Below are 13066 nucleotides of genomic sequence, written 5' to 3' on the forward strand. Positions count from 1 at the left end.
GAATCCCATATAAAGAAAAAACTATAAATTAACTGTCTGTCTTCAACTCCATCAAAGACCCTAGAAGGATATAATATTACCTAAGTAAACAGGAAATGCATTATAAGCAACTTCCATAACTCAAGAATTGACAGAAGCATCTCACTGTCTGGAAAGTCACCCAAAGTTCTTCTGTAATGTTGGGGCATCGATGGATGCCTGTCAGGCCTATATTATCTGGCAAACATTTCCATGAGGCAGGAAATTTCAAAGATTATTTTACTTATATTGGCAGTTTGACAGTCATTTTCTTCTGTGTCCTGCAGAATGTCTGGCAGTTTCTTTCATGAAGCAGGAATCCTGAAGGACCATATGACCTTCTTTTGGCAAGTTCAGCAGTCATTTGTCTGTGGGTCCTGTGTGTCCAGTAAGTTTACACAGCATAACATCAAGCAGTCCAGGCCAAGAAGAGTTTCTTGCCCAAATGACTAGCCTTGTCACATTGAAGGCAAATTCCGTAAGAAATTTCTTCAATACCCATCAACCTCTTTGAAGTAATTGGTGCTGCCAGAAGCAGACATGTCTCACTGTGGAGAAAAGTCTACATTCTCAAAACTTTTTAAATACCACATTCTGTAATTCTTTGAAGCATTGAAAATTATCTATCTAACTGAAATACATCTTTATATATTTAGAAAACCTAACATGACTACAAGTATGACTATTATAAATGATTATTAATCTTTAATTTTTAATCATAATGCATTTTTAAATGAGCTGTATAAACACAATACCTTATCAACAGTATAAATATGCATATTACAAAAACTGACCTTAAATTTATATCAATAAACCAAAGTCTATACCAATATTAAGTATTTATTTCTATGTCATATGCTTCCCTCTTTTTAGTAAGAGATTGACTGTGATCACCAATCATTTAAAATCAACCATTCTAAAATAAAAATAAACATTCATAAACAATATTTAGGGAGTTTGGGTGTAGTTTTCTCTAAACTGCTTCCTGCTGTTTGTTGGTCAAAGTATTTTTAGGGTTCATGGAGACCTTTTGGAGGGATCTTGTTCCATAAAACCATATCAGTCTGGAAGGAATCCACAGGTTTCCATCCTCTATGGAGACACAAGGAAAACCTCTCTGCCAAAGTCACATAACTTTGGACTCAAATTTTGAAGTCAAGATACTTTTAAAATATGTATGTTAGTTTAGCTTAGCAGACCCCAGAATCAAATGGTTTTTTTAGCAGTTAACTCATTAGCAGTCAAAAAAATCCAAAGAAAACACAATAACATACATAATCCATATTCTCTGTGCATTTTACATTTTTGTGGCTTATTTTTCTTTCAGTCTATTATTTTTAATATTTATTTTATTATCTTTACTCCTTTAATCTATGACTGTGCTCTTTTATATTACTTTTACTGTCTCTTTGAAACTTCCTTTTAATTTTTAAAACTATTTCTTTCTATAACTGCCTATACCCATTTTCTTTTTATCTTAAGCCTATGTATATTTTTTAAACACACTATGATCCGTCTTGATGTAGGTGGGTCTTCTATCTATCTGTTGCTTTCGTTGGATAATTAATAAAGAAAACTGCTTGGCCTGATAGGTCAGAACATAGGTAGGCGGGGAAGACAGAACAGAATGCTGGGAGGGAGAAGGCAATGAGGCAGACGCCATAGCTCTCCTCTCCAAGATGGACGCAGCTTAAGATCTTTCCTGGTAAGCCACCACCTCGTGGTGCTACACACATTAATTGAAATGGGTTAATCAAGATATGAAAGTTAGCCAGTAAGAGGCTAGAGCTAATGGGCCAAGCAGTGTTTAAAAGAATACAGTTTCCATGTAATTATTTGGGGGCTAAGCTAGCCGTGCAGGAGCCAGACGGGAACACAGTCTGCTGCTCCTTCAACACCATCTAGAGGTTTATTTATGTCTGAATTCATCTGTTTTCATCACTGTTGTAAACTGTTAAGCAGTCATGGCTAGGACCAAGTAGCTGCTTTAACTGTTGGTTCTACCCTGCTTTACTTCCCAACATGGCGGAGGTCCATTCTTCACCAGCTCTGAGAACCATGTTTACCACCCCAACTCTCAGAAGCAGTTGGCCTATGGCACCACCAAGTAATTTGCAGCATGCTACCCACAAATCCCATTCAACTACCCTGTAACAGTATTTCCTGAAAGAGCCAGAGCCTTGCATGCCATCATGAACCAGGAAGCAGTCTCTTAAAGCAGCTTTTACTGCTAACATTGAGTCAGGAAGCCTCTCTTAAGGGAGCCATGCCTCTGCTTGCTGCTAGCAAACAGAGCCTATCTAAAAATATGTGGCTACCAAGAAGCTCCAATTGACTCTTGTTTTTGTGGGTCTAGAAGCCCCCCTTTTTCTAAAGCTTTTCTTAGGCTTTATGTGATCATTCTTGCCATTTGTAAATGGAGACTGTACTTTTGTTTCCTGGCCTCCCAAGCCTGAATTATCACACAAAAACTATATTAATTATAACACTGCTTGGCTGATGGCTCAGGTGTATTTCTAGCTAGGTCTTGAATCTTAAATTAACCATTGTTATTAATCTGTATATTACCACAAGGCTGTGGCTTACTAGTAAGGTTCTGGCAATTTTTTCCTTTGGCAGCTACATGGTGTCTGGCTGACTTTGCCTTCTTTCTCCTTCATTTAGTTTAGTTTTTCCAAGTACTCATATTCTGCCCTGTCATAGCCCAAACATCTTCTTTATTAACTAGTGGTAATAAAATATATTCATAGCATGCAGAGGGGGAATCCCACTTCCTCAGTATCCTAAGGCTTTGGAGGAATGAAGGTAGAAAAGGATGCAGGCTGCACATGGAAACTGAGCTTCCTTTCATTGCCTGTGGATAGCAGATCTCAGCTTCTTCAGTCTTCCAGTGTGAATTCACACACAGGGCTCCATGGTGATGCTTCAGGGATGCTGTTTCATGTGGAGACAGCCTCTTGGGTCTCTCTGGGTCTGAAGTTACCATCTTAATGGGCTGAGCAATAAAAAGACAACCTTATTGGATGTCTATAGCAGCTGACTGGGTGACCCCATCTGGTTTAGTTCTTGTGTAATTACATAATCATATATTTGTATATATGATTTTTGTGTTCCTCTTGGTTACTTGGCACTTAGGAATTTTGTTTCGGCAGTTGTGATTATTCCTCACTGTTTTGTCCCTGAGACTTGGAAATTGTTTATAGAAAAAAAGGAGAAATTTAGCAAAAGCAAATCTTGAGTAGCTTAGACTACTGCCGGTGGAGCTTGTAGATTACTCTGGTGAGAGATCACCAGGGCACAAATGACTGCTTCTGACAGAAAGGAGGACTCTGTTGGGGACAGAGGTTGTTCACATTCCACTGTAGAGGAGAATATGTGAACACTTTGTCCAGGCCTTGAGATTCTGGGCTTGGGTAAGTTAAAAATGACAGAGCAAAGCCTGGAGAGATGTCCTTACAGATGACCCAGATTTGAATCACAGCATGTACATGTCATCTCCTGTCTTTCTCTAACTACAGCTCCAGGGAACCCCACATTGTGGCCTCTGTGGGTACTGCACGCATACAGGACAAAGACATGCATGCAGGGAAACACACATTAACGTATAATAATGATAATGATAATATGCTTAGATTGTGTGGGGCTTGTGTGTTGAATCCCCAGAACTAACTAAATACAGACAGTCAGACAAATAGATGGAAAGGACTGATATGTCAGAGAAGAAATTTCAGAGGATGCTGCTGGTTGCATTGAGCCAAATTTTAAATAAGAATTATGAGAAAATAGCAGATCAGAAAGATGTACTTTGGCCACCAATAAAGCATGTTTGAAGTTTCTAAGAGGGGCAGAGAGATTACTTTGTGCTTGAGTACATACTACTCTTTGAGAGGATACCAGTTCTGTTCCCAAAAACATTGTTGGGAAAAATATAACCACCTGTAACTTCAGCTCAAAGGATGCAATGCCATCTTCTGGCCTCCATATTCACTTGAACTCATGTGCACATGTACACAAGAGACATATATACATATAATTAAAAGTAAAACAGATCTTAAATTTGGGAACAAGGGTCATGTAGTTACTAAAGATCTTGGTGCCACTTAAACAGCCAAATGCATTGAACTGGAGCAGAAGAGATGATGCCTTGAGGACACATGAGAAATTCTTCCAGTCAAAATAGTGGAGAACTTAAGGGTGTTATTGTACCAGGTCATTTGAAGCTTTGTCTTTGAGAAGAGAGTTTCAAGGTGTCCTGCTTTCCCAGAAATGACTACATAGGAGTCTCCTGTTATCTAGCCTTACACATACTGAGAGCTACTGTGGCCATGATCCAGTGGAGCTGGCCAGCTGTTTCAGCCTATGCCAGACCTTGGCATCCAACACACGATGCCGATTTTCCAGATGTGTTAAAAATGTCTGACTTACTGAGAGGTGGAAGCTTACATCCAGATTTTAAAGGAAAAGTGGGAAATCTCGATTAAAAAAAAAGTGTGTGACAGAGCTGGAGTCACTGTGGGTTGCCTGTGATGCTGGAAATTGTAAAATGAAGCCAGAACCTCACTGGGTATCGTAAGACACTGTAAATGCCAGCAACATGGGGTGGCTTCCAAAGAAACAACAGGCAGTGAGCAAAGCCATCCATGAAGTGGCAGAGAAGCTATAAGAACAGAATCTCTAAAGGCTACAGGGCTGGTATCTTAGGGCTCTGTTGCTGAGAAGAGACACCATGGCCATGGCAACTCTTACAAAGGAAACCATTTAATTGGAGTGATTCGCTTACACTTCAGAGGTTCAGTCCATTTATCATTGTGGCAGGAATCAAGGCAGCATTGCAGGCAGACAGGGTGCTGGAGCTGAGAATTCTCATCCAAAGGCAAAAAAAAGTGAACTGAAACACTTGAGCATCGGAGACTTCAAAGCCCGCCTCTACAGCGACACACTTCCTCTAGCAAGGCCCTACCTACGCCAACAACGTCACACCTCCTAATAGTACCATTCTGTTTGGGGACCATTATCTTTAAGACTACCACAGAGGGCTTTCCAAAGCTTTTGGGGACTCATCCTACCACCCTGTGCCTTGAATGCCAACTGGGGAACCAAAGGATTTAATGTTGACATTGCTTAGATGAGTGCATGCTTTGGTTCTTTAAAAACTTATTAGGTTTGATGTGCATGTGATGACCACAGAGGCCAGAAGATCACACTGATTCCCCTGGAGCTGATGTCACAGGCAATTGTGAGCTTCCCTAATTGGGCGCTGGCAATGGAACTTGGGTCCTTTGGAAGAATAAGCACTCAGCCTCTGAACCATCTCTTTTATCTGGATCCCTCTCTCTTTAAAGATTTAAAAAATGCAAATGTTCAGTCTATGTGCTTGTATATTGATATTTTGTAATTTAAATATTTATAGACACCTCTGAGATTTTTCAACTGTTTTTTAAATTTATTCTTCATGTCTTTCAATCATGAGTCAGTCTCAAGTCTATTTAGTTCCCCGTGCCTTGTACCCACCCTCTGCCTTTGAATTCACGCCCCAAAATGAAATAAAAAATTATAAGAAAAAAGAAAAAAAGAAGAAATCTCATTGTGGAAGCTGTTGTGTGACACACTGAATCGTGAATTAAGCCCTTTTGCCTTTTTACTTGCAACTGTTTGAGGCATTGGTCTGGTTTGAGTTCTCTGGTTTCTGTAACACTAGCGATACTGGGCCCTCTCTGGGTCTCCTCTTGGATATCCTGTTGCTGTCCCGTGTTGTGGAGATCCTGTAGCTTTGGTCCTGCAAGAGCGGCCTCTTCACATGCTTCCAGCAGATCACAGATGGGGTGGATGTTGAGGTTGGCCAACACATAACCCTAGTTCTGGGCCTGGGGAATTGCAGGGTTGGTCAGCCTGCCCACTCCCCCCTATCCCGCTGAAAGTCCTCAACCACCAGGGTGAGCTCTCTAGCATTGCCCCAGCTAGGCCACCCCATTCAGTGACAAGCAAGGGAGCTTCTTTCCCACCCTCAAGGTTGGGTCTCCCACACCTGCACCATCAGGGCCAGCTCTACTGTGCTGCCCAGATGAGGTATAGGGGCCAATCTCCAAAGAGCTGCAGCTGGTGCCGGGCGGGGATAGCTCTCCATCACTAATGACCTCTGGGCCAGCTCTCCCACCTGCCACAGGTGGCTAGGGGTGGGGAGAGATGAAAGGTTATCTCTCCCCCACCCATACCACCATATGGAAGATGAAGGGCAGGGTGAGATCTCCCATGCTCTTGTTCTCTGGGCTGGTTCACCCACACCTCTCTCAGCAGGGTCAGTTCAACTGTACTTCCCAGAGAAGGTGCAGAGGCCACTTTCCTGAATGTTGCAGCTGGTACAGAAATGGGAGGGTCAGCTCTCTTGCCAGCTGAAGGTGGTAAGGGCAAGTGGGGGGCATCTTTCCTTTGCTCCCACTACCACACCACAGATGAGGGATGTGGTACCAACCTTGCTCCTTTCACTCCTTCAGGGCTGTCTCACCCTCCTGAGTGCTTCAGCTGGCGAGGGGCTGGACCAGTTCTCCCTAGTGTTGCAGTCACTGAGGGATGGAGTCAATCCTGTACAGCCCTATCCCATTGGCCTTTGACAGTATCAGGAGCCATGGGCAGCAGCACAGACCTCAGCTGCCTCCCAGCAGTAGCAACTCATGCCCATACATAGCTGTCGCCCTGGGTGGCAATCAAGCCACCCAACTTAGTATGCTCATTTCCTCTTTCACCTCTTTAGATATGCCTCTGTCCAGAGGACATGAACCATTCTGTCTGCCTGTGTTTGTCTGTCTGTCTCTCTCTCCCATACCACACCTTACATTTGCTCACCGTGATATTGCCACCACAAGGTGCCTGGTGGGCCCCTGTTTTTTCCTCGGAGCCCAGGCAAACTGCCCTGAGCCTGTCTATGGATCTCCTTGTCCCACTGGGTCTATCCTGGCACTGAGCAGGACCCTGTTTCTTCATCACAAAGAGATCCTGATAGTGCCTAACTGCCCGGCACCTCTGTCTCCTGGTTGTACAGAGCTATTGCTGGTGTCCTCCCATGGATTGGGGCTAGAAACCCTAGGCTGCATTTGATTGTGTTCTCATTGTCTCAGAGGAGACTTTAGATTTGAATGATTGAACAAATATTAATATTAGTTGAGTCTTGATGATGGAGCAGAAACATTTTTGTTGTAGGGTGATGATGAGTCTTTGAAGGAAGAAGAGAATTTTATGGTTTGGATAAAACATATTCATTTGAAGTTTATGTGTTCAAAGTGTGGTCCCCAGTGCAGTGCTCCCAGGTAGGAATTTGGGTGGCGATTGGACCATGAGGGTCTTCATCAGAGTATTAACTCATCATTTGATGGCATTGCTGAGATTGATGGAAAATAGGAGCAGGGAGAGTTGGAAGAATAGATTAGATGGTGCCTTGCTAAGGTGAATCTTGCCTCACTCTCTTACTCTCCCTCTTAATCCTGCTGCCACAAGGTGAGCAACTTTGCCTCAGCATGTCCTTCTGCTCTTCTGCCTTGGCTTGCTTCAGGACCACACGACAGAGCCGCGCCTCAAACCATTGATGGAGTACAACGCCTCAGGACCACACAATGAAAACATTGCTAATACCACTGATGAAGCACAATGCTAACCCTACAATACATTCTGTTCTCAGTTTAAGTTTCAGGTTTCAAACACTACAGGTATTCTTTGTTAATGTCAAGCATTGGGTGTCCCTTTTATTTTCCTACTGGGAAGGGGCAAGGGATTTTTTTATTTTTATTTTTTCCAGTTTATTTATTTTTTATTAAAAAATTACCATCTCCTTCCCTCCCCTCACCTCCACCCATACCCCCACTCCCTCCCTCTCCAGGCCAAAGAGCCATCAGGGTTCTCTACACTATGCTGAGTCCAAGGTCCTCCCAACTCCCTCCAGGTCCAGGAAGGTGAGCAACCAAACTGACAAGGCTCACACAGAGCCCGTCCTTGTCGCACTGAGACAGCAGGACAGAACTAACGGGAGATCACCAAGTCCAGTTGGAATGGGACTGATGGAACATCCGACCAAATCTGACTCTCTGAAAGTGGCTGATGGTGGAGGCTGACTGAGAAGCCAAGGACAATGGCGATGGGCTTGGTCTCTACGACAAGGAGGGGCAAGGGATTTTTAAGGTCCATTGCTGTGTACTTAATTCAAATTTTATCTTGAATAAGAACTGTGAGCACATTTTCTCAGTAGTGTATCAATGATGTAAAAACATATATTAAGGTGCTAATAATTGTTTAAAATCCATGACTACTAATAAGATCAATAGTGATGCCATTTATTGTTATAATTAGGTACCATCATTTAATTTGTTGGTGCTTTGGGGGTTCCCATTGTGTATGGAGGAGAGTTACCTTACTCAGAGAAAGAAGAGAGTTTGTGAGTCACAGGGAGAGAGATTGGGATGTGTGTTCCTCCCATCCAATTATGTACACTTTATTGAAGCTTGGCTTTTATTTTAAAAATTAATTCATTCATTTACTTATTCATTTGAGAAATGATTATTTAGTACTTAATAACTAGACAACATTTGTTCCCCAAATACTGGATTAAATTTGCCAATGCTTTCACAGGGAGCATATTGATTTTCTGTTTCTGTAAATAGATTTCACCATCATCTTTTTTCACATTTCAGAGAACTTACTTAAACTTGTACATTAATATTGACTCTATGCTTGTCTCACAGATGTCTAGATAAATGTTTATTGTTGACGAGTAACTGAACTAGCCAGCACCTCAACCTTGTCCTTTATTTCCGTAGCTGTTTATTATAGTCCCTAATACAGACAACTCATGCATTGCGATAATTCCACTCATGCATATTCATCAACATAACAACTGTGCATCAGTTGTTATTCTCAGCAACATGCAAGATACCTCAACTTGTGCTACAGTCATTTAGGATTAGAAGCAGAAGAGGATATTGAAAAGCAATTCAGGAGAAAACATTGGGCAGAAGCCAGAAACTCTTGCCTGGCTTCCATATGGTAGTGTTCCCTCGCCTTTTCATTGCTGCTGATTTGAGATCTCAGCAGAGGAATGGTAGCAGTACTCAATGACAGCTTGGAATATTGCTGGTGTTAGGAGTACAGCAGCCACATGGAGACAGCCACACCACAGTGCCGATGAGGGGCTCTGGCTGCCTGCTGGCTGTGCTAACATAGGTAGCCAGTTAGTTATCCTCCATGTCCTTAACTGCAAAACAGTTTCTTATAATGATGATTTCACCATTCATAATCTTCATTCCTATTAAGAAGAAAAAAAACACAGAGTCTTTAATCTGTTGACTTTCGTACCTTGTAATAATGGAGACCACACCATAAAATGGCAGAGCCATTTCACAGCTCTATCCAAATGGAAAATCACCAAAGTACAAGAGATTTGAAGGGAAGGTCTTTTTAAAGATGAGTAAACACCACCAGGCTTAACTCCTGCTGAGGTCCCTAACCAGCCATCAGAGCTTTTTTCCACTTAGACTAGGAGGAAGTGGGAACAAAGGCGAAGTAAGGCTTCAGCCAGGAAACAAGGTATAAGAAGAAAAGTCAACAGACAGGGGAGCCAGCCAGGGGAGACTTTCTACTTGAAGTTACAGTTTCAAGTTCCCAAGCCCCATAGGTTGACTTATCTGATGATTCACAGTGGAAGCCAGAGGTGCCTGCATTGCTGAGCCTTTGCCAAGTGGTAGCCACACCAGATTGCAGCACCCACTTGCCCCACACAAAGAGGAATGGTGGAGTCTTCACATATGTGGATATGCTTCACTGCATGGGTGACTTCAGTATGAAATTACCCATTCTTTCAAAAGGTATTCATCGGTTGATGATGTGGTATAGGAGGTCCTTCTGTTTATGTGTTGCTTTCATTGGTTAATCAATAAAGAAACTGCTTGGCTTGATAGGGCAGAACTTAGGTAGGCGAAGAAGCCAGAACTGAATTCTGGGAGGAAGGAAGCAAAGTCAGAAAGAGACACGAGAGAGCTGCCATGGAGATGCCAGATGAGACATGCTAAATCTTTCCTGGTAAACCACGACCTCGTGGTAAACACAGATTAATAAAAATGGGTTAAATCAAGATGTGAGAGTTAGCCAATAGGAGGCTAAAACTAATAGCCAAGTAGTGTTTTAATTAATACAGTTTCTGTGTGATTATTTCGGGTGTAAGCTAGCTGGGTGGCCCAAACAAGGGGCCCCGCTCCCTGCAACAATGATGGAGGGAAAACAGAAGCCCACCCAATTGGTCGTCCTTGAAGCTTTCCTCTGCCTACACAAATCATGGTCTGCTTGGGTCTTTTCCTTTTTTTATATCATTTCATTGTTTAGCCCAGGTTTTTTGGAGATTCTACATTAGCCCAGGCTGATTTCAAACTGACAGTCCCCAACCTCAGTCTCCCAAGTCTTCAGAGCTGGTGTAACAAGTGTACATATCACCCAACTATCCATGTTTTATTCTTTTGGTCTTAAATCTCAGGTACAGTCACAGGTCCATACAAGAATGCTCAGATAGTGTTTCAAGAAACAAATCAAATCAACCATAGTGATGGCATTTATTCTTTCTTTGTGCTATAAATTAACTGAAGCATGCATTCTTTTATTGCTTCTTGGAGACCATTTCTATTGGCTAACTTTTATTTGATTTTAGTTAGTGGGATTACTGGAAAGATGATACATACATTTTGACCACTTCTGCTTCATGATAACTAAACTCTTTACTTCACTTTCGCCTAGATTACATACATATTAAATTCCATTGCTCTTCCTGCCTATGATCTATCATCCAATCACATATCTGAAATGTTCTACTTGGCCCATTTGCACACACATAACAACTGAATGAGCAAGTAGGGGATGACTGATAAGAACAGACAGATAAGGTAAAATGTAGGATGCATAGCAAAATTTAGGTTTCAGACAGGCAATACAAAATTTCTCAGAAATGCATGTCAAATACTGCAGGGGACACACTGATACTATTTCTGTGTCTGCCAAGATACATGGAGTGAGATAAGCAACAGTTTCTTTCTAAGGGACAGAGCTGAGACTTGGCAGACTCACAGTGGGTCCTGTTCAGGCATCTCTCCCTTGGTTGGGACAGTTTTAGTCTCTCCACTTGGGGCTCTATACTTGCTGCTCTGCCTTTTGCTGGTGCATTCTCAGGAAGAGTGGTATCATCTGAAACTGTAGTGGTTACTCATCTACAAAGCAAGTATAATCTCTGTCATTGTGTTGACCTTTGTTTGTTTACTCCCGACATAAGCCTGAGGTTGCCAAGAGCTGTATCTTCTCAGAGTATTCATCAGACAGAAAACAGTATCAATGCTTATTGATTCCTTTTTAAAGTTTAGTACAAATACAAGCTAGAGTGAAACGTGGAGAGTGCATGGAAGAGTGGTAGGAACTGAAGCGTAGTCAACTGAAAGCCTAGTGAGAGTGCAGAGTGATCTACTGGCCTGCTGTGTGTGGTTGATATCCATCATTTGCTAAGCATGCCCGGTACTGATTAAAGTTACAAAGTCACATGTGGAAAATTGTCACTGTACTTCAGTAGGTGATGGTCCTGGTGGAAGAGACAGAATCCGGGACTGGTAACAAGAGAGTGAAGACAAAGTAGCACCGCAGCCACACAGAGGCAACAGCAAAGGGCATGCATCATTTCATCTCCGTCTCCATTCATGTATACATCTGTGTGTATATATACATGTGCAGAATCTGTGTATGCGCACCCATGTATGCGTGAGCATGTGCATCCCAGAGACAGACTGACATTGGGAGCTCCCTTGTTATGTTTCTATTGCAATGGTAAAACTCTCTGACACCAAGAAACTTGGAAAAGGGAAGGATTTCTTTGGCTTACTTTTCAGATCACAGTCTATCCTTAAGGGAAGTCAGAATAGAAACTGAAGGGAAAAACTTTAAGCAGAAACTGTGGGGAAATGCTGCTCCCTGGCTCTGGTTCACTCACTCATAGACTTATGCTTAGATAGCTTTTATATACAGCCCAGAACCACCTCGATCTAGGGATGGTGTTGCCCACAGTGGACTGGGCCCTTGCACATTAATTAACAATCAAGACAATTCCTCTAAAGACCAATCTGATATGATAGTTGAGCAAGTAAGTATCTTTCGTCTGGTGGTCCCAGACTGTGTCAAGTGGGCAGTTAATGCTAACAAGCACATTTTGGTTTCCTCAAATCTCTTCTCCGCCTTATTGCTAATAGACTGTATTTTACTGACCCTAGAACCCACCAGATCAACTAGGCTATGTAGTGATATTTTATTTGTATATTAATAAGTAAAACTTGCCTGAAGATCAAAATGTAAAGCTAAGCCACTAGAGTCCAGGGAATGATGGCACACACCTTTATCCCAGGGTTAGGGAGACAGAGCCAGAAGGATCTCTGTGAGTTCAAGGATACCCTGGGCTACAGAAGATTGATCCAGAAAGAGATCCATGTGGTGGTGGCTCACACCTTTAGCCCCAGTGTTTGGGAGTCAGACACTTTTAATCCAAGCACTGGGGAGGTAGAGACAGGAGCAGTATGGTTGGGCAGAGAGAGGCATATAAAGGGGAAGAGACAGAAACTCACTGAAGTGTGGAGTCTGAGGATTGTGGAGACAGGATCTCACCCCTTCGGTCTGAAGATTTGGTAGATGTAAATGGTCTCTCTAGTGGTTGGCTGCTTTGCTTTTCTGATCTTCAGCTTGAACCCCGATGTCTGTCTCTGGGTTGTTATTAGCTCTAGCTCCTGAACTTTGGGGTTTTACCTTTCTCTGCTTCCCAGCATTAGGACACGGCTGTGCACCATCATGTCAAGATTTTAGATCAGTAACGGGAACCTGAACTCGGGCTCTCTCTCTCTCTCTCTCTCTCTCTCTCTCTCTCTCTCACACACACACACACACACACACACACACACACACACATGCTCAGTGCATTACAGACTGAACCATCTTCCTCAGCCAGCATCTTTTTTTTTAAAAAAAGTGAAGTATGTGTGTGTGGAGAGTGAGA

The sequence above is a fragment of the Arvicola amphibius genome, chromosome 12 (assembly GCF_903992535.2).
Source record: "Arvicola amphibius chromosome 12, mArvAmp1.2, whole genome shotgun sequence".
NCBI lineage: Eukaryota > Metazoa > Chordata > Mammalia > Rodentia > Cricetidae > Arvicola > Arvicola amphibius.